The 22,381-nt window shown below is 39.7% G+C and overlaps 1 protein-coding gene and 1 pseudogene across 3 annotated transcripts in view; one reads left to right on the top strand and one right to left on the bottom strand.

Annotated features, from left to right (window-relative positions):
* The window catches only part of LOC133498198 (carbohydrate sulfotransferase 8-like), a 213,942-nt gene that overhangs the window by 92,078 nt on the left and 99,483 nt on the right, over window positions 1-22,381 (top strand). The gene's annotated exons all lie outside the window — the stretch shown is intronic.
* Window positions 869-987, bottom strand: LOC133498723 (5S ribosomal RNA; annotated as a pseudogene).

Here is a 22,381-nt window from a genome sequence, read left to right as displayed (position 1 = left end):
AGAATTCAGCAATGGAAATGCCGACTGTTCAATAAATTAGCCAAAAATGATAAACCTATACAAAAAACTGACACATTTTTCCCCAATATTAAAAAAAAAAAATGTCCCAAACAATGACAATGGCCTTCAAGTCAAGATTTCAATTGGCTTTCAATGTTTTATTGTCACTAAAATTTTTACATGATGCTGCATGCTTTGAATGTGAAATGCATGGGACAAATGGCTTGAAATGTTTGTAGAATTGCATTACCTTGTTGCGATAAATATGGGATCAAAAATGGCATTGTCTTTTTCTCCCACTCGAAGCAATATTTTTTTATAAAATCGTCCAAATTTCAATTTGGATTAAAGGCATTCATCCATCCGTCCATCCATCCAAATTTCAACACCGCTTATCCGGATGAGAGTCTAGGAGCTCTGGAACCTATCCCAGCTGACTTCGGGTGAAAGGTGGACTACTCCCTGAACTGGTCGTTGCTCATTTTCAATTTTCCATTTTTTTCCATTTGTACATCAGAGTGAGCTAGCCTTTCCCCCATTAAAAGAATGCATCAGCATTTCACATGTTTTCCTATATCCTGCTACGATGTCCCAGAACTGAAATAATAGTTATGATATGGGTGTATGTCTGAAATTAATTATAAAGGGTAAGGAGTTCATGATTACCTTATTTACAGTTCATTAGCCCTAAGATCTTAAATAGAACCTTTTAGGTCGCATAGAATCTTCTTCTTCTACTTCGCCTTTGGCTTTTCCCGTTAGGGGTTGCCACAGTGTGTCATCTTAGATGAACGCATATTTGTTTTGCCACAGTTTTATGCCGGATGCCCTTCTTGACGCAATCCCTCTGCATTTAGCTGGGGAGAGAAACTTACAGCACCTGGTATTCCTAGGCGGTCTCCCATCCAAGTACTAACCAGGGCCAAACCCGCTTACCTTCCGAGATCTGACGAGATGGGGCGTTCTCAGGGTAGCATAGGCGTAAGCTTAGGTGGCATAGAATACATCAAGAAATTATTCACACCGCTCCACATTTTTTCATTCATTTTCTCACATTTTGTTATAATAGTGTTTAGCCCTGTTTATACCTACAATACATTTGTTGTGTAAATGCGCTATCCAATATGTCTAATTCCAGTAATTTGTTCTTATTCTCAAAAACCTGCCCTTGCTTGTTACTACAACTTCAGAGAGACACGGACGCGCACACACACACACACAAAACAAAAAGAATGTAAAGCACTCACAGGAGAGGTTGACTTCCCAGGTTGATGATGGTTGTCATTCTCTTTTTGAGTATTTCACATGATTGTTGGCAAGTTACTGTCTCTCCAGTTGTACTTGTCAGCACGAGATTTTGCTGAATTCCACTTCTAACATGTTGCTTTATGGTTTGATTCTCTCCTCTATTGAGAGAATTTTGCGTTAATAAACCCACTCCTATTATGAATTTTGAGGGTTAACCCATCCAGGAATAGCGTGGCGGGGATGGACCACCTTTGTCAAGAGATTGAAGCCGGTTTGAAGTTTAGGAAATGCTACGAGAAGTTTTTTTGATGGTATCTGGGGGCACGGGGTAGTGGGGTGCGTGGCTGTGGTTTTCCAATGAAGGTGTGTGCAGGTGAGAGAGGATTCATTGCCTCTCTAAATATAAAAAAAGGGGGTGCGTGGCTTGAAAAATATGCATTAGAATGCTGTAACAAAAGCTTCCCTTAATTTTTTGAGTGAGGAGGTATGTTGAAAGGACACATGCCCTAAAAAGTTTGCATTAAAATCTTTTCCAATTCATTTAGAGGGGTTGTGCCGGCTACAGGGGGGAGTGTACCAACTCTGTTGGGACGTTCAAGGGGGATACATGGATTAAAAATGTATGCGATATGAGCTCTTCTGACTTTTTGGAAAGGCCGTAATAAAAGTGTTCCCAACTTTTTTAGTGTTCATGCAAGGTGAGAGGGGGTTCGCCAACTCTGTTAAGGATGTTTAAACGGGTATGCCTTTGCAAGAATAGTTTGCATTAAAATCTTTTCCAATTCATTTAGACGGGTTGTGCCGGCTACAGGGGGGAGTGTACCAACTCTGTTGGGACGTTCAAGGGGGATACATGGATTAAAAATGTATGCGATATGAGCTCTTCTGACTTTTTGGAAAGGCCGTAATAGAAGTGTTCCCAACTTTTTTAGTGTTCACGCAAGGTGAGAGGGGGTTCGCCAACTCTGTTAAGGATGTTTAAACGGGTATGCCTTTGCAAGAAAAGGCTGCCATAAAGCATTTTCTCACCTTTGAGAGGGATTTTTGCAGGAGGGAGGGGATGCCCCAATTGTCTAGTTGTTGAAGGGCATGCACAGCATTACCAGTAAATAATTAGTGAATTAATCTTTAGAATGTGCATCCAGTTTAGAGGGTGTGCATCAATGGATGTTGAAGGTGATGCTCTGGGTCTTTGTAATTCAGAATTTTGCAATTAAAGTGTTTTTCATTGAGTGTTTGTGAGCTGGAAGGTGTGCACAAACACTATTTTTGAAACCGCGCTTGTGACATAAAATCTCGTCTGTTTTTCTTTGTGGCATCAGCTCTTCTTGCCATGTTGGAGGGGGTGCTTGTCTCATTGTGACTCAGAAATTTGTAATAAAAGGTTTTTTTGATTTTCTTTGAGGCTGCGTGGAGGTGACGGGGGCTGCGCCATCGCTTTTGCGATGTTGAAGTTGTTTTAGATACTTCTCATTAATTATACGAGTGCTGAATTTGTGCTTTGGTATCCATGTGCTGTGAAGCACAAAAGTGTGAACCCATTTATTATAAAATAACCATTCAGGTGCGATATGGGTGCATAATTTGTTGATGATATTCCTCATAAACGGATTGCGGGAGAGTAAATCACCTGTGATTAGAGAATTGCAAGCACGTACACAGCTGTGGAAATACATTTTATGATTATGTGGATCTTATGGCTCGCCGCATCCCGAGTTTTAATGACATAGTGAGAAAATAGGCAGTAAAAAAATGGCCTCATTTGTATTCTCTGGTACTTGACGACGATTTGTCAATGACAAGACGAGCTTTTCACGTTCAGCCATAAATTTTCTGTTTTTTTTTTTTTTTTTTTGTCTGTACTGACTTGGTGCCAATCAGCACGTTGCAGGTGGCCAAATTTGAACAGCAGATTAGGAATGGCCACCTCGTTATTTACGCTCAGCTCAATAACGTTAGCTAAAACACGTGACGTTTTTGAATTTGAATTTGCAGAAAACGGAAAAAGGATGAGGCATTACAGGTCTCCATAGGTAAAAAACCGTCATTACATCTTTCTCATCCTGCCGCAGATCACAACACATCGTGTTTCATGTCTTTGCCCTCAAATCCCAAGTCCAAGATAGGCAAGTCCCAAGTCAAGTTGCAAGTGCGAGACTTTTAAATGAAAAGTCACTTACATCATGAAGAGGATTTGATCGACCGGCCAATACTCAGAAAAATAAGGACCTTGGAGCCCTTTCCAAACAACAATGCATTCAGAGATCAGTCAAAACAATTGGATGTAATACCTGAACACTCAACACACAACTATCTATTGGCAAGCACAATAGAATTAGTCTCGGGTGTCCCCCAGGGATATGTTGTTAGTCCTCTTCTTATCAAACTCAATTTGTTTCCTTTAGGCTCAAATTGCACTAGACGCCAACATTGATTATGTAGATGATACGCTAATCACCAATTAGTGCAGGATGAAGAATGAGTTTGGGCAATCAGAGCATATCAGGGACTCTTCAGAAACTGGATCTCCCTCAGCATGCCGACTACACAAAGAGGAAACGGGATTGCTTTTGTCACCCTCAAAAACAAAGGCCTGTGCTTGGTTACATGAAGTTTGTGGGCAAACTTACTCATTACTTTTCTCTGAGTGATTAGGTCTGTCAACAGTTTCTTAATTAATCCACATTCTCAATCTTGGTTTAAAAGGCTTCTTTTAATTGCTGCCTTTCTTTCATGGTAATTATGGACCCATGTCGGAGGAAATGAGAGAAATAAAAGGGGGAAGGGGAGGGAGATATCAGTGTGTCTCTGCCTTTTGGTTATCATCAGTATAGTGAAACTAAACTGCCTCCCTCTGTCTTCTAAAAATTATTTTTTACCTCTGATCCTTTAAAATTTCAACAAGTACACTGTTTTGGTTAGCAAACAGAATCATTTAACGTTCATATACCATTGTTGTTAATGTGTTACCATAAAGGATAGATACTGTAAATAAATAAGAAATGTGAACTGTGAGCAGCATAGTGGACTAGTGGTTTGCAAGTCAACCTCACCCACCATTGTGGAGCAACGACACATTAGGGTGTACTTTCTGGGATACTAATTGTCACCAACGTAAGTTTATCTTTACTATTGTGCACTAACAGTGAGAATCCGCATTTCCATTTATCTGAGAGGCTCTTTCTGTGAGTCTTTATGTACTTCTGTTTTGTTGAAAAAAATATCACAGGAGTCTTCTACGAAGACAAACTCACTGCCCATTTTTTCCCCCTTAGTAAGGGTAAGTGTTTTATCCAACTATGCATGCAAATGGCTTTGCTAATTTATTATTTACTATTTTTTATGAACATCTCTTCATGTCACATCTCTCATTCCTCTAAAAAACGTGATTGGTAGCAGAAGTAGTGTCGCGAGACGCACAACCCAAAATGACCTTTGGTCCAACTGCCATCTTTCAAAAACTTATGCAATGTATCCGTTGTTGAAAAGAATAGCCAGGGACACTTATCTCTTAACCCTCACCGATACTGCCCCCTCACTTTATTTTATTTTGTATTTATTTTATATCATTGTGCCTGAGCTCATACTATTTGTCACTATCCACAGGGCAAGATGGTTCACTGCTCAACAGGGGATTTAACAGTCGCTTATGAGTTCTTAAGTGATGCCCTAACCCACCACTTTGGCCGGAGATGTCTCAATTTTTCCATCTCCTTCTCAGTCAATTAGTCTAACACAAACACAGCGATCCTCTATCACCTCCGTGGACAAATCAGCCGTGTCGCCACAAAAGACGACCGTTTAAGTCCCGCTATCTTGTTTTTCCCCTTGTCTCGCCCCTGCTCTTATCTGATGATAGTGCAGCGGCTTGGCATTTATTTCCCCACTCAGCCACCCGAGTGAAGAATCCCTCCTAGTGGCGGTGAGTGCGGGTCCTCTACTTTGTATTGCCTGTCAAGTCCGACCGGCAATTTCCCACTCGTCTGCTACTTCCATGAATGTTTTCCATGGGTGCCAAGTGATAAATTTAGTAAGCTAAATCCATAAGATGTTATTCAGCCCCCCCAAAAAAAATCACGCAAGCATATAATGGCTATAGAATGAAAACCCCTAACGTCCATTTTTTTAGACCAGATGTTTCTTTGTATGATATGTTTTCCTGGATTTTTTGTTCCAACATTGTAACTGACCATATTTATAACGTGGACCTATGTACATTGGCCTCCCAAACTCAGGGCTTCGTACCTCAGCTCCCACACACCCGCATAGGATTGACGACTCACAAACCTGTCTCAATAATATGAGTGTCAAGAGACGTTGGACTGTTCTGCATCCAGACTGCAAATGAATGGCGCGTGCTTGAAGCCATCACTGGCTTATATAAGTTTTTTTTTTTTTAAATCCGTAAAATGTATTTATTCATTTGTTCAGTTTGTAAATATTAATTTATTCAATCACATAAAAATTACCCTTAGAGGGAAAGTAAGCTTAATGCTTTTTCATTAGATCCCAAATGTAAGACTAATTTTTGTAGCCAAATGTTGTCATTCATATTACAGAATGTCAATCAGAATTTATGGCATCCAGCGAGTACTTCACAATGACTAAGTACGTTTTGGGTAAAATGCAACTAGATCATCATTGTTTCAGTACCTGTACTTTTAATGGATTTTTTTTGTTTTGGTGATGTGCTGTGAGATTTATCACATGTAAAATGGATGCCTTGGCTCTATAGCGGTTGAAAGACGCTGTTATAGAAAATAAGATCATGGAATTCAAAGTTCTATCTGCGGCGATGCCACCTCACTGAACGTATTCACACAGTCATTCATACACGGTAGAATACTGTAAGGTTGTATCTTGGTCAAGGACAATTGAATCTTTTTTATCACCCCCCCCCCCCCCGCCTCACCCCCATCCCCCCAGAAATCCAATAAAATCATGAAAGGAAACGAGGCGTTTGGAAAAACAAGTGTGTTAATCTGCGCGGGGTCGGTTGGGCGGAGGGAACCCGGGTCGTCTCTGTGTACCCGAGCTCGTCTAATGAGTGGCTTCGGTGTCTTTCCGGCCATCCGTGGGGTCAAGAAGCCTCGATAATTACTCCCCTCATTAACACGCACGACTCCTCTCACTCAAGCTGCCGTTACTCCGTGCATGCGCATCAGCAGCTGCACTAATGGCATTCGACCGACTCCCGTGCTTTCCTTGCACCTGTTACCATCCCACATGATCAAAAATATCTTTCGTTTTAGTTAACACTCGAGAATCGAACATTGATTTTTGGATTGTCGTTAAAATGCATCCCATTTCTTCTATTGCTGAAACAGGTTGGTGTTACCATGAGTACAGTAACCTAGTTGTTGTCACACCAAACATTAAGTCACGAGTCCAGGGTCCCAGTCAACCCCATCACTATCATTACATCTAACATATGAGTTTCTCATATTGTGACATGTTACTTCCGGCCATTTTGCTCCATTTATTTCATCCCACCGTGCGGGAAAGAAGCCATTGTGAGCGAAGCCCTGTGGTTATTGTGGACGTTTGTTTGCTGCATAACGGTCAATTACTTTTTGTAAATGCAGCGCACATTTGAAGGTTCTGACGTGATTCATATCATTCCAGTAAGGAAACTATTTTTAACCCAAGTTCAACTTGAGCTAAACTTCAGAATTTTTTTAGGACATCGCGATTCAGAGAGGAATCTGTGTCCTCTGCTGCCTGTATTTATTTATTTTAGTGCAGGATTCTGCTTAGGGCAGCTTGGTGTTCTTGTTCAGTGAGTCCCAAACAGTGTGCCATGGTACATTAGTGTGGCGTGAGCGCTCTTCAGGTGTGCCGTGGGAAGTTATCCAATTTTATGTAATTGCTAAAAAAAAAAAATTTTTATTTCCAAGAAATAATGTATCTTTATTCATCTATTTATGCCAGTGAGGCACAATGACAGACAGAACAAAAAAATCCTCTTCTATTAGATGGCAGGAAGTACATACAGTAATTAATCGATCCCTTTTTAGTGACATTTACTTTTGTTGGTGTGCCGTGGATTTTTCAATTGTAAAATATGTGCCTTGGCTCTATAAAGGTTGGAAATCACTGGTCAAGTGGTTGTCTCAGCTTCTGATGGTTTGGGAAGTTTGCATGTCGTCCCTGCCATTATTTTATTTGAACGAATTCAATGAATGAAAGTTTATGAACTAGTTCATATTTTGTGTGACCGTGAAATGAACTCCGTTCATTTCTGTGTGATAAACATCATTAAGAACTTGCTCATTCTGGCGTCTGGGAACATTTTCGAACGTAAGTTCATTTCCTTGCAAGAGTGCCAGGTTTTGATCGGGACTTCCAGGACAAAACCCGTCTGAACGCACTATGAGACTTCATATGTTGGCAGATACATGTTGTGTTTGGCAAGCGATTCAATGCGGCCATTGCCGCCGTTCACAGCAGGCACGTCGCAGCTATGTGAAAACGCAAGGTGCATTTTTGGGATCGACGATCATACTGTCATGATATGGAATTAATTTTGTTTTGTGATGTAAGAATAAATGAAATAAAATATTTTGTAAATATAGTCAGCCAGGTCTGCAAGGAATGCAATGTTATCAATGTTCTTTCACCATCATTCCTTTAATACGGTGTTGAATATTTTTGTTACTATTCAAACGAGAAGTTTTTCTTAACGTCTTTGAGATTGAAGGGTGAAAGCGGCAGCTGGGTACTAGTGTGACCTGAATGATAGGCAACAATGGGAAAATGAAATGTCAGTATTTTAAGGGTAATATTCCTTCACGGACATGTTTATTTTTGGATTGGTATTATTATTAAACTGGACGAGTTCATTCATGGAATGGTGAACTGAACTTTCAACTAGTTCACGTAAAAAATGAATTTCCCAATACTGGTCCCTTGATGGTCTCGCTGTGTATTTTAGCTCCCTTCCACATTCCAGAAAGCGTTCCATTAGGTTCACTGTAGATTTCAAATTGTCGATAGGTGTGAATGTCACCGTGAATGGTCATTTGTCAATACGTGTCCTCGAATTAGCAGGAGACGTGTCCAGTCTGTTTTTCTCACTGCTGCTCTTATTCATGCCACACATATGTTCTGAAAGCACACATATGTGGATACAAGCTGTTCTATATGGCTATTTTTATTATTTTCAATCTTTGACACTCCATGATGCTTATCCCAATAATTACTATGTTGACACATTGTTCAATAAATAAAATGAACACAATGAATTTTCTGCACTCGATGAATTGTCATCGTGCACAGATCACGTGCAAGTGGCCCAGTACACTCTGCAATACTCCACAGCCTTCCTTGTTCCATGTGCAAGAGAGCCGCTTAAGGAAAGTTAACTGTTTAGTGTGCAACCCCGTCCAACCAAACATGGTGAAGCAGTCTTTAGCTCTTCTACTGCATAAAAATGCGATAAGTTGCCAACAGAGGTGACGCCAGCCCCAAATGTCAATGCTTTCAAATCCACGTTAAAAACATTTTTTTTCTCATGCGTTTCAGAGTATTTCCAGTTTTTCATATTTCATACACTGTTTTAATTGTGCTTCTATTTTCAAATGTTTGTATTTGAATGCTTTTTTTCATCTAAAGTACATTGAGTAAAATTGTGTATGAAATATGCTATACAAATACATTTGCTTTTCTTTGCTATCATGATCGCTAGCTCGCGAGGTAACAGGCTAACAAGTTAAAGAGCTAAACAGCTCACCCCACCTCGCCCACATCATTCAAAAAAATCAGTGCTTCACTCTGAGTTGTTTTATGTGTTAATCCCCAATTAACGCGGAGGAATCTTAACTATTTACAGTATTTTTATTGCTAGCGTGCGCGCTAATGAGCTTCCGAGCTAGGGAACTAAGCAGCTAGTTCCATCACGGCTGTCATTTAAAATGTCAGAGCCTCACTCTGATTTGTTGTGTGTTAGTCCCCAATTCACACAAACATGAGAAATTTAACTGTTTATTAAGCATATTTTGTGGGACATGTTATCCAGCAAGTATTTGACTACAGTGGACAGAAGAAATATGTTTTTTTTTTTATGTGGGAGGAAACCGCAGTGCAAGTACGACACATATTCAACAAAATACTGGTAATTTAACCAGATTATTAATGTTTCCTTAATCCAGATTGCTCATGAACATTAAGGATTAACATCATTGTTATGGCAACAGTTCAACATTTCATGGCGCAGTGCATGCTGGCAGCCACCCAGCTGTCACTGCAAAATACAGTAACTCTCTGTTTGAAGTCAACTGAAAACTCCATAATGCCGTAAACTATCGTGTCCAAGTCCATTTTCCAAGCCGCTTATCCTAACAAGGGTCACAGGAGTGTGTATAGTCACTTTAAATTAGTACTGCTGTATGATACGTGATAAATAACTGTAGTCTTTACATTAATTGTGTTCACGTACAGCATACATGGTTGCAGTTTACTTTTGTGTGCTGCTTTTTTTTAACTGGAATTTATTCATCATACTTGAGTTGACATTATGTTTTTGGCTTATGCAAATACAAAACTGAAGAAAACTAAAGGCTTTGTTGGTTACAAGGTAGAAGTTAGAAATGGAGAGTTGTACTTTTTTTGGAAGTGTGACAGGCTGGACTCACACTGCTGGAGGCCACTGGCAACATAAAGAAGTGTTTTCGCACCATCTTTACAGGGTCAAAAAACACATTTTGCGTGAAGCTAAAATATCCATAATGCTAAACACTGTAACACATTGTTTCTATCAATACAACAAAAAAAAAAAAACATTGTGGCGACTACTAAGCAACTCCCTTTGCTGATTAATAATATACTGCCAAATTTAACTGTCTCCATTTATTCAGGAATTTTTTATATAACGTCATAAAACATTCTTGAACAAGTTTTAAGAAACTTTTCTTCATAAAATATTTTTTTCTTGGATAATGACAACTTCATGTGCCAATACCTGTATTACAATTTTATTCACGTAATATGTACACTTCTATTTTAGACTTCCATCGATCAATCCATTTTCTGTACCCCTTATCCTCACAATGGTCACAGATGTGTTCAAGTCTATCCCAGATATCTTCAGACGAGAGGGTGGGGTACACCCTGAAATGATCGTCAGCCAATTGCAGGGTACATTGAAACTCGCATTCACACCTATGGGCAATTTTGAGCTTTCAATTAACATACCAGGCATGTTTTTTGGATATGGGAGGAAACCAGAGTATCTAGAAAACTCAAGCAAGAACAGGCAGAGCATACAAATTCCACACTGGCGGGGCTGGGATTTGAAGCACAGCCCTCAGAACTGAGAGTGAACCAGTCATGCACATGACCACACATTTTAGACTTTATTCATGTAAAAACATGACTTAAACATTTTACACATGTATTATATATATAAATGTTTTTTTTTGTAATTTGTGGCAAAGTTTCAAACAAATGGAATGAGAAAGGAATATATAAAAACGTGTCAAAATGAGCCTCAAATCAACCCACTATTAAAAGCATATTAATGTACATGTACATTGTAACTGTTTCTAACATCACAACTCTAATTTCAAAGTAAGGCGTGACTCTCATGAAAGTACAACTTTGTCATCAGAGCGTTAGTTTTTTGATGTAATTATGACATAAAAAATGTTTTTCTACAATTATTTTATAATATTAAAGGTTCAAATACATTTCAATGCCACAAGTTATGCTTATAAATACAGTGAAGAAAATAAGTATTTGAACACCCTGCTATATTACATATTCTCCCAGTTAGAAATCATGGAGGGGACTGAAATTTTCATCGTAGGTGCATGTCCACTGTGAGAGAGAGAATCTAAAAAAGAAAAATCCAGAAATCACAATGTACGATTTTTTTAATGATTTATTTGTGTGATACAGCTGCAAATATGTATTTATGTATATATGTATAGCTAGAATTCTAACCCACGAAGACCTGTTAGTCCGCCTTTAAAAGTCCACCTCCAGTCTATGCATTACCCTGAATCAGATGCACCTGTGTGAGGTCATTAGCTGCAGAAAGACATCTGTCCACCCCATACAATCAGTAAGACTCAAACTTGTAACATGGCGAAGACCAAAGAGCTGTTCAAAGACACCAGAGGCAAAATTGTACAACTTCACACAGCTGGAAAGGGCTATGGAGAAATTGCCAAGCAGCTTGGTGAAAAAAGGTCCACTGTTGGAGCGATCATTAGAAAATGTAAGAAGCTAAACATGACGGTCAATCTCAATTGAAGTGGAGCCCCAAGCAAAATATCACCTCGTGGGGTGTCAATGATCTTTAGAAAAGTGTTACAAAGGAATCAGCCCAGGACTACAAGACAGGACTTGCTCAATGATCTGAAAAGAGCTGGGACCACCGTTTCCAAGGTGACTGTTGGTAAGACACTGATGTCATGGTTTGAAATCATGCATGGCAGGGAAGGGGCCCCTGCTTAAACCAGCACATGTGAAGGCCCATCTTAAGTTTGCCAATTACCATTTGGATGATACAGAGGAGTCATGGGAGAAAGTTTTGTGGTCAGTTGAGACCAAAATGGAACTTTTTGGTCATAATTCCATTAACCGTGTTTGGAAGAAGACAAATGATGAGTTCCATCTCAAGAGCACCAACCCTACTATGAAGAATGGGGGTGGTCGCATCATGCTTTGGGGTGTTTTTCTGGACATGGGACAGGACGACTGCACTGTATTAAGGAGAGGATGACCACGGCCATGTATTGTGAGATTTTTGGGAACAACCTATTTCCATCAGTCAGCGCACTGAAGATGGGTCGTGGCTAGGTCTTTCAACATGACAATGACCCGAAGCACACAACCAGAAAAATAAAGGAGTGGCTCCATAAGAAGCATATCAAGGTTCTGGCGTGGCCTAGCCAGTCTCCAGACCTAAACCCAATAGAAAATCTTTGGAGGGAGCTGAAACTCCGGGTTTCTCAGGGACAGCCCAGAAACCTGTCTGATCTAGAGAAGATCTCTGTGGAGGGGTGGGCTAAAATCCCTCCTGCTGTGTGTGCAAACCTGGTGAACAACTACAGGAAACGTTTGACCTCTGTAATTGCAAATAAAGGCTACTGTACCAAATATTAACATTGGTTTTCTCAACTGTTCAAATACCTATTTGGAGCTGTATCACACAAATACATTGTTAAAAAAAACGTAAATTGTGATTTTGGCATTTTTCTTTTTAGATGATCTCTCTCACAGTGGACATGCACCTATGATGAAAATTTCAGACCCTTCCATGATTTCAAAGTGGGAGAATTGCAATATAGCAGGGTGTTCAAATACTTATTTTCTTCACTGTATTTAATTTTAAGATGGTAAAATTACACTTTTATACATTCATACTAATCATGAGGTAAATCTTTTAAAATGATAGTGTCATTACATTTTTGTAAAATTTGTTAAAGTTGGTACTCAAATGGTATAGCTATTTTTAGTTTTTATTTCAAATACTGTATGTCCAAATTTAAAAAGTTCAATATTTTGAAAAAAATGTCAAGAATATAAACTACTGTATACACCAGTATATTCTCATACAATTGCAGCTCCATTCTCATAATATTCTAACTTTTTATTGATGAAACGTTGTTCAGTAATAACAATGAGTGAAGTACAATTCATACAATTTCACATTCACAAATGGATGAACAATGTTTCATACCTGTAACCAATCACAGCCGGGCCATGACTCTTCAGTGCATTGGAGCGTGTTTAAGTGAGCACACCTTTGAAGTCCATATAGTTATTATGTCCACACCAGTCAGCGCGGGCCTCCTCCGGGTTGTGATGGCGTCAGGCTCGGTTTGCTGTGTGCTGACCCGTTCATGTGTACTTTTATGCGGCCTGTTTACTGGCATTGCTTTGTGAGCACCACTGCTCCATTATCGCAATGATGCACTCATGTCTCCCTCAGCCAGAATAATGTTCATTACCAGGAACTGTTAACACACTTAAGGCCATTTAATAAGGTTGGACATCGCATCAATCAATCAAGTTGAATTGGATTTCTTTGATCCAATCAATCCAAATCAAACTCCTTAAAGTTAGGGATATTTGGTTTTCAGGTGAAATCTTCAGATCTTCAAAAGGTATTTGGAACTGTGTGAAGTACCAACCTGCTTCAAACACTCCACCATCATATGGTCACACACAGCTCTGCTCCTGGATTACGGACTTTCTCACAAACTGCCCCCAAACTGTCAGAGTTGTCCCTCAACTCTCTTCCTCCATCAATCTCAGTACTGGCATCGGTCAGGGCTGTGTGCTGAGCCCTTTTCTGTACTGTCTGTACACCCCTGACTACACACCTATCAAGCCCTCCAATCACATCATTAATTTTGCAGATGACACAACTGTGGCCGCCAACCCATCTTGAGGTCCAAAATCTGTCTCTGTGGTGCTCTGCAGACAACCTGATTTTAAACACACAAAAAAACCAAGGACCTTATATTGGACCTGAGGAAACGCAGAGTTGACCCATCCCCCATTTTCATCAATGGTGACTGTGTGGAAATAGTCCACCGTTCTAAATTTCTTGGTATATGCATCACAGACACCCTCTCCTGGAATACAAATACTGAAGCCATTGTTAAGAAGGACCGGCAACGTATTCATTTCCTCAGGATTTTAACAAGAAACATCCTCTGTAGGAGACAGCTAGAAGCCTTTTACTGCTGTGCTGTTGAAAGCATTTTAACATACTGCGTTACATCATGGTATGCAAGCTGCTCTTTTGCTGACAAAAAAAAAAAAGCTCTGCAGATTGTTGTAAAAATTCCAGAAAAAGTCATTGGTTGCCCTCTTCCACCATTGCCAGCACCCGTTATCACACTAGGACCAGGACCATCAGTACAGACACTTTTCACCACAGTCATCACCTTTTTCACTCTTTTGCCCTCAGGGAGGTGTTACAGGTCAATTAGATCCCAAACCACAAGATTCATCAACAGTTTTTTTTTTTCTTTCAGAAAGCCATTTCCTCTCTGAACCACCAATATACATCATAGTCACCAGCAAATTACATATGTCAGGGAAAGACATTTTTATTTATTTTTAAATGCGCATTTCTATTGCCTGCTGTTGTCTGAAAACAAAGATGATTGCACTTTGATACATTTTACCAAGCACTTTTAAATGCTGATATGTGTGTGTATCTGTGCATTTGCTACGGTTGGTGATGATGCCTGTGAATTGAATTTTGTAGTTTTTATGTCAAGGGGAGCATGTGCAATTTCACTGTGTCAATACGTGTTGCCCAACTTATTGTTCTCTAAAAAGGAAATGAAGGTTCCTGAAATTATTGCTTAAATGCATTGTATAGGGTCATCTTCAAATTTCAACCTGGGACGGGAATGACGCAGAGTCTGACGAGTGAGCTCCGGCGGCGAGCCGCAAGCCGAGCTTCCAGGCGGCAGAGACAGTTAGCTCCGGAGACTGAAGCTAGGCTAAAGGCCTCCGCCGCCACCAAAGCTCGGCTAAAGGTCTCCGCCGCCGCCGAAGGTCGGCTAAAGATTTCCGCTGCCGCCGAAGCTTGACTAAAGGCTTCCAAAGGTGGGCCGCGAGCCCGAGTAAAAAAGGTTCCACTGTACATGCAATTCTAAACGTTTTTCACTTACAGTTTTTTGGTATGCATGGCAAGACTCTGACCATATCCCCCTGCCAATAGCCAGGTTTTTCTGTAATAGAAACGTCTTAGCCTAAGCCGGAAAAATGAGCATGGGTAGAAGGAAAAACAAACCTCAGCCATGTTTACCTTTATGTTCTGATGTTTAAAGCTTGTAGATGGTGATTACATATTGCACATCCCGATATGTATTTGCGTAACACAGCAGTAAATCTTATCCGTGATGGGAGAGGTTTGCTTTTTCGCTGGATGTGGCAGTTCGGAAAATGGCAAAAACAAGCCCATTGAGCACGGACGAGGATGGAGAAGCCTCTTAACGCACACAAGTTAATGTTACGTGACGAAGAGATTCCCGACACTGTTCATAAGCCTCCACTGAACAACACTCACCTGTGATGCATAAAGCAGGCGAAGCACAAGGAAATTGCTATTCTCAAAAAAAAAAAAAAAAAAAGTCGCTGCTTAATGAGCCTTGCAGTGCCACCAGTGTGTACTGCAGAATACATGAATAGCTATGAAGTCCTTTCTGGACTATGGGAAAGACTAAGGCTTTGCGCACCTCGCTAGAGGTCTTTGGGGGGCCACGTAGAATTGAGCCGGAGGGTCTTCTTCAGTGGCAGGGTGGGTCAGTGGTCTACATTAGCATTTTAATGAGAAGAGCTCCGAGGAAGCGTGGCGAGGATGACCCGGGTGACACTAGAACAATGTAAATGATTCATTAATGTGTCCAGAATGCATTGGAATAATGACGAGCTCATCGGAATGTTGCTGCCATCCCAGCTCATCCGCCAAATGGACTGTGATAATAAAATAAGTGTGACTTAATTGGATTTTGTATCAGAGAAACGTTGAAGTGAAAACTGCCTTGAAACTCCCGTTTTTAACATATTACAGTTCAAACGCTTAATAATTTTGGAGAAAAATGTTGTTTGATCAAAGGTAAAAAATGGAAAAAAAAGTGCCTCAAAAACAATTATTCTCAAATAATATGTCAGCCTTCAACTAGGCATCTGAATATGTAGACTGTTGGTGTTGAGGCCGGAATAAGAAACCGGTAGAACAGTCATTAATGGAGTGAAAACAATCCCTCTTAAATCTGTTTTGGCATAACAACCAGGCACTGAAGTATGTGGCCGCGTGTGTCTCTAGACAGCAACACAGGACCTTTCTGCCTTACTTTGGTGTAGTCAAAGTAATCCGTCTCAAAAACAATCCCCCTCAAAATTATGTGATGGCATAACAACCAGACCTTTTTTGTATGAGCGTAGCGGTTTCCGACAATGGAAAACCAAACAATTACAACATGCCTTTGAACTATGGCCTCAAGGTGCGCTATCACATGAGGTTAATGTGCCATCACACTCCGGGGCCAGAGGCTGAGCTGTACAGTGATTGTTTACTGAGCAGTTTTTAACCAAAATGTTCAATTAGGATCACCGTACATCCATTTTCTGAGACGCTCATCCCCACAAGGGTCGCGGGACTGCTGTAGCCAATCCCAGCTGTCATCAGGCAGAAGGCGGAGTACACCCTGAACTGGTTGCCAGTCGATCGCAGGGCACAAAGAGACAAACACCCATTTGCACTTATGAAAACGCATTGGTATGGGTATTGTAAATGAAAATTTACCCGTAAGAGTATTAAATTAAAGGCACTCAGATGGATCAGCAGTTCCTGAGGTCTTTCCACCAGATTCGGATTGAGGGTTGTCACCTTATCCGGTGTATAAGGAGTCTATAAACATTTGGCAAATGTCAATGCACAGCGTTGTTTGAAGGAATGGCTTTTGATGCAACCGCACTTCCTGAAGTTGATGTCCAATAAACCTTTCTCATTATTGCTTTGGGACCGGCAGGTCCTTTTTATGATCGCTTTCTCTTATGAACAAAGAGGAAACTCTCTTTTTATGACCATCATATTGAAGAGTCACTGTGATCTGTCTGGTCATCTCCGCCTTGCACATCTTTTTTAACGGCATTGTTATGGGCTGAAATATGTGTCAGTGGGAACTGAATTTGAATGATTCATATTTAAATTTAAATTCATACACTTAAATAACTGCATTCAAAAACTGAATTTGAAAAAAAGGAATTTGAATTTGGATTGTTTCATGAGGATTAGCGGTGTGGAAAATGGATGGATGAATTTGTAACATGGCATTTCAGAACTGAATTGAAACAGTACAATTTGAAATAAAATTTCTTGGTTTAGAAATGAAGTCAAACTTGAAAATACTGTAAATATTTTAAAATACTGTAGCTTGTTAGAAGATTTGACTTTCTGGAGAGTCCCTATGTCACGTGATTAACTTTGATACTGACAAAATGAGGGATCCAAAGATTTACATTTTTCATGGATTAAAAAGAAATATTCACCCAATTTCGAGGTAAATTTATATGTATCAGATAGCAGAATAAACAAGTTAACTTTGTTTAATCTTTATTGGGCTCACTGCACTGCTTATTTTTATACGAGGGACGCATCAGCCTGTCTGTACCTCATTCATATCCTGTTGTGTTTTACCTGCTGCGTGGGCTTTAATATCAACATATTCCTGGCATAACTGAACGCTGGCACATGAATAATGGAAAAGAAAATTAATATTCCGAGTCACTGCATGTTTGTTTGTACAGTACATACAGTATGCTATTTCCGTCACATCAATACGGCAAGATGTTTCATTTACAATGATGGCCCAGGCTGGTGGCAGCTGATTTGATTTTCTTCCCGCAGATGTGGACATATTGACACTGCTCTAAAATGCATTTGAACATGAGCTGGCACCGCTGGATGCCGCTCATGGATTTAATAACTGCTGACCTTTGTGCCCTCGCCCACAATGCGGAAGCCTTCAACATCAGGAGTCATAAAAATGCACTCAAATAGTGACCTTTGTTCGAATGGAGACAATGAAATCATACGACTGATACTAATAACAACAATAATTTAAATTCATAAAAAGTATTATTATTATTATAGTTAATTCAAAATAATACAATCAAAAAATGATATTCGTGTTTTATTGTTTTATGGAGCGTCATTCTTTATGCCATGGAACATTATTAAATGGAGATATTGAACATTTCATTTGTTAGTTACAAAAATAACAGCACATCCATTTACTGAACCGTTTATCCTCGCAGGGGTCGCGGATGTGCTAGTGAATTAGGGCAAGAAGCAGGATACACCCTGAAATGTTCTCGACCAAATCCCAAACTATAAAAGTTCATACATTGTTTTCACTTAATAGAGTTGTGAAAAACTGTTTGAAAAATACTGTATGAACATTATTTTCCCCAAAACATAATAAAATGAAAAAATACATCTCAAACACAATTTAATTATTTTTATGAATAATTTTAAATAAGAATCGAAACAATTTGGAAATATTTTATGATGATGACTTGTTGTATTGAGTAATTTCTTTTTACCAAAATATTACCGTTTATATCTTTGCTACACTTTTTCCAAGAGAAGCGCAATGCAATCTCTTATTATGATAATGATTATGATGCTGTTATCTGAATTCAAAGGTAATGGAAGCGCTTTCACGCGGGTCTTAATGAATGGCGGAGATAACGTAATCGGATATTTTAAAGAAATTATGCGACAGTGAAACCTCTGTAATGACGCTGTGCACGTGACAGTGCGTGAAATAGCCGCCATTCACCGACATGTGCGCCAGAACAATCCAGTGCGTGACGATTATGCTTGCCTCCTTTGTCACAGATAAGGATACAAGGCCGTTTTCCCCCGTCAACTCACAGAAGAAGAGAATGTTGTCATTATCGGAATACTTCCAGCCGCTGCTGACATTTGTTGATGTGGAAATTTGTAGCCAAGGGAAGGATGAAACATCAAATGGTTGACTCTCATCCGTGTTTTGCTTTGCTTTGGGTTATTGTGCCTGTTTTCCCAAACGACAAGGAGAAGAAGAATGTGATGACAGACTTGGCCATAATCTTTGCTTGAGATCCCAATTTGAAATCCTAGTTTGGTATCACAACATAGACTTGTTACCCTAATTTAAAACCCCAATCCTGTCTTGAAACCCCACTTCAAAATCCTAACCCAGTGTCAACACTCTAATTTGATATCCTAACCCTGTTTTGAAGCTGTCTTTAATCCTTACTTGTGAAGTATAACTCTAATTTGAAACTGTAATGTAGGCTTGAAACCTGAATTGAATCCTTAATTTGGAAGTCCAACCATGGTTGGAAACCCCGATCCTTGTTCGAAAGTGGATCGGTTGTTGTTGTTGCCCAACTTTGTAGTCTAATTACAAGATCTCTTGCAAGGCAGTGGAATTAAAATATTTTGTGCATTCGTTTAAACACCGATTTGACACCCACAGCCAGCTTGAAACCCTAAATTTGTTTTGAAACCCTCATCCTTATGGCTAACAGTAGCAAAGGTTATAATCGCTATTTTGAAACCTTATCGCACATTTTAAGACCTAACCAGGGCTTGTCTCAAAACCCTAATTTGAAATTGTAACCCTTGTTTGAAACTCTAATGCCAGGTGAAAGTGGTGAGTACTTTTGCTTTATAAGTTTAATGTAATGTATTTTTTCCCAGTGCATGCTAAAATGACATGTAAAAGCGATGCAGTTCATGTAGATTTGATGCTCTCTCCAACCGCCCTACCTCGCACACGGCCATTACTTACAGTATGTCATTTTCACACAAGACACATTACAAGGAGGCTAACTGGCAATTTTCATGTAAGTACATCTCGACACAGCAGGACCCGGAGTATGCGCCATAAGAGCAGATTAAAAACACCGTTGCATGACAATCGTAGCACGGAGGAACCTGGTAAACAAGAATTACACGGAAAATACAGGAGCTGAAAAGCCATCAAGCCTAACCTTGATGATTCTTCTAATTAGCCCTTTTCCACTGTGACCTCCACAGGCCTTAGCAGGAGCCATAAAACACACCTTCATTTCATTTCCCACCATTGCGTCGATTTCATCAAGCCAGTACACTCAAGATTAGACTCATAATAATCCACAAATAATTGACGAAGATGGCACTTTTGCTGTGGTGCAGTAGCTTTAGGACTTGCTTGTCCAAGGTCACGTAACCTTCTCCCCTTTTCACGCTATCTTTTCCATCACGACATACCATTATCTCTAATTGTATCCTGTTGAAAGATGTGTATTAAGTCTTGTTGTGCTGCTCACATTAGAATGTCCTGCCATTACATGTACTTCTTTTTTACCTACAGTAGTTGGCTAGAGAGTGGGTTGAATTGTCTGTGAAATTTGTAGTTGCCTGGTTAGTCAGTAAACTCCCATGCTAGTTAGTTTGTTTTTACAGCATGCTGGAATTGAGTCGACGAGTGAAACCTACAGATTATGTCCTTTCGAGGGATGGACTGCTTGTCTCAGAGTTCTCCCCCTTTCAACTGTTATTCCAATTGCCCACATTTGGTGCAAAGTTTGGGGAGATTGTAGTTGCTATCTCAAGAACATCGACCGTTATCATAAAAACAGCTCACAACCTAATCAGTGTGTGTGAGTGACCTACTCGACATTTGTCAGCCTTGATCGGTGCAGTTGCTGAAATGTGAATACATGTTTCTCAAGCCATGTGTGAAACAACGGTTCAAAAGATAGCTAACACGATGCTAGTTTGATCGCTAAATTGCTGTTTTAGTCACATTGTAGTATTTTGGTGGCCAAGTTAGGTGAGTTTGTTGGATAAATTTTTAATTTATGCGCTTTTCTAAAATTAGTTATGTTATGTAAGTTAGTATATTGACCATGTAATTGGAAATCCTTGCTTAGCTAAGTTAATAACTAAATAAGCTTGGTAACTTTGCCAGCAAACCTAAATCACCTAACTAAACTAATTTTGTTAATTTATGTAATGTAATTAGTTAGCTTAGTTTGTTTTTAGCCTAGTTTGGTCAATTAGCCAGAAGAAAGTTAGTTATTTTGTGAGCTTGGTTAGTTTGTTGGCTAAGTTATTTATCGAAGTGCATTATTTATGTTGAGGTTTTTTTTCCATCCAAATTTTCATTGGTTTGCTTAGTTATGTAGAATTAAAATGTAACTGATTTAAGTTACCGGTAGTTTGCTAAATTTGGTAGTTATTTAAGTTTGTTGACAAAGTTTGTATATCAAGCAAATTTGGTAAGTTTGCTGGTTGGCTAAGTTTGTTGGTTATGTTGCTTTGTCATTTAACTTTGTTTATATGAGTTGGTTGTTTAGTCATTTGTTCATTTATCTGCTAGTGAGCATTATAAGATGAGTAAATTGAGCTTGTGCTCCGTTTCTCCTCAACTGCCCTCTGCCGCGATTAATAAACAAATTCAACAACATATTGTGGATATTTTTATTGCTACCTGGGGTTTGTTTTATTTGTAAGAGTTTTTATAATAGGACATGATCATGAGGCAATGAATGTCACACTGCACTCAAAGCTCATCATTTCAAAAGGTCCTGTACAACAAGCAAAGCATTGAGCATTTATGAACCAACCCATACAATGATTATTATTATACGATAATAAGAGGGGCTTTAACAGTTAGAGGTCACATGTCTCGGGTGCAGGGCGACTGATTGGATTATTCTGCTGCTCAAGCAGAAGTGTCACTTGGCACGCGAATGTAAAGTGAGAAGATTCGATGCGTGAGGCCAGATAAGACGCTAATAGGAAAGAACCGACGCCCTGGGAAACAAGAATCGGAGGAAGAGAGAGATGTCGTGACCATGTCTGATGTCACATTGCTCCGCCGAGGAGACAATTCAGTCAAGCCATTCCACTCTGTCCAAACAATTTCGACAATGTCGATATTTGTCACATCAACAAACACATTCTCCCTCAAAGCTGGGATCAGGACGGTTTCTACCTTCCAAAGCTTTTGATGAAATCTTTCCGCTGTGCTTAGTTCGTTACTTTGATTACGTATCCACAACATGATTAAATACGAGCTACTAGGAGTTGTTATGTTATGTTAGCAGTTTGTCATTCGAGTTTGAATCAAGTAGGATCGTGCCCCACAAACATCCATTTTCAAAAACGCTTATCCCCACCAGGGTCACGGGTATGCTGGAGCCTACTTTGGGCAGGAGGCAGGGTAGACCGTGAACTGGTCGCCAGCCAACCACAGATATCACAAACCTTTTGACTGCTATCACTATCATCTTTAATTAGCTGACCAACTGGGAACTCTACTCAATCTCCTACACTCTCGAAATGAGGCTGTCAATCAAATCACATTTTCGTGAGTCTCTAGTTTTCAATGATTAATGGAGTCAACTAAATTAATCAATCACCATACGCAACTCATTAGCTGCGTCTATCACAAAAAACATGCACCCCCTCATACGCAAGAAATACTGGTGGTATTTATGAGGTTGGTATGCTCATGCTAATATCTAAGGAGAGAATCCTTTTTAGGTCAAAATCCATTATGTACAGTACCGCGTCACAGAGAGGAGGGAGGCCAATCCATTCAATTAATGCGACATA

The sequence above is a fragment of the Syngnathoides biaculeatus genome, chromosome 3 (assembly GCF_019802595.1).
Source record: "Syngnathoides biaculeatus isolate LvHL_M chromosome 3, ASM1980259v1, whole genome shotgun sequence".
NCBI lineage: Eukaryota > Metazoa > Chordata > Actinopteri > Syngnathiformes > Syngnathidae > Syngnathoides > Syngnathoides biaculeatus.
This window is presented reverse-complemented; position numbering and strand designations above follow the sequence as displayed.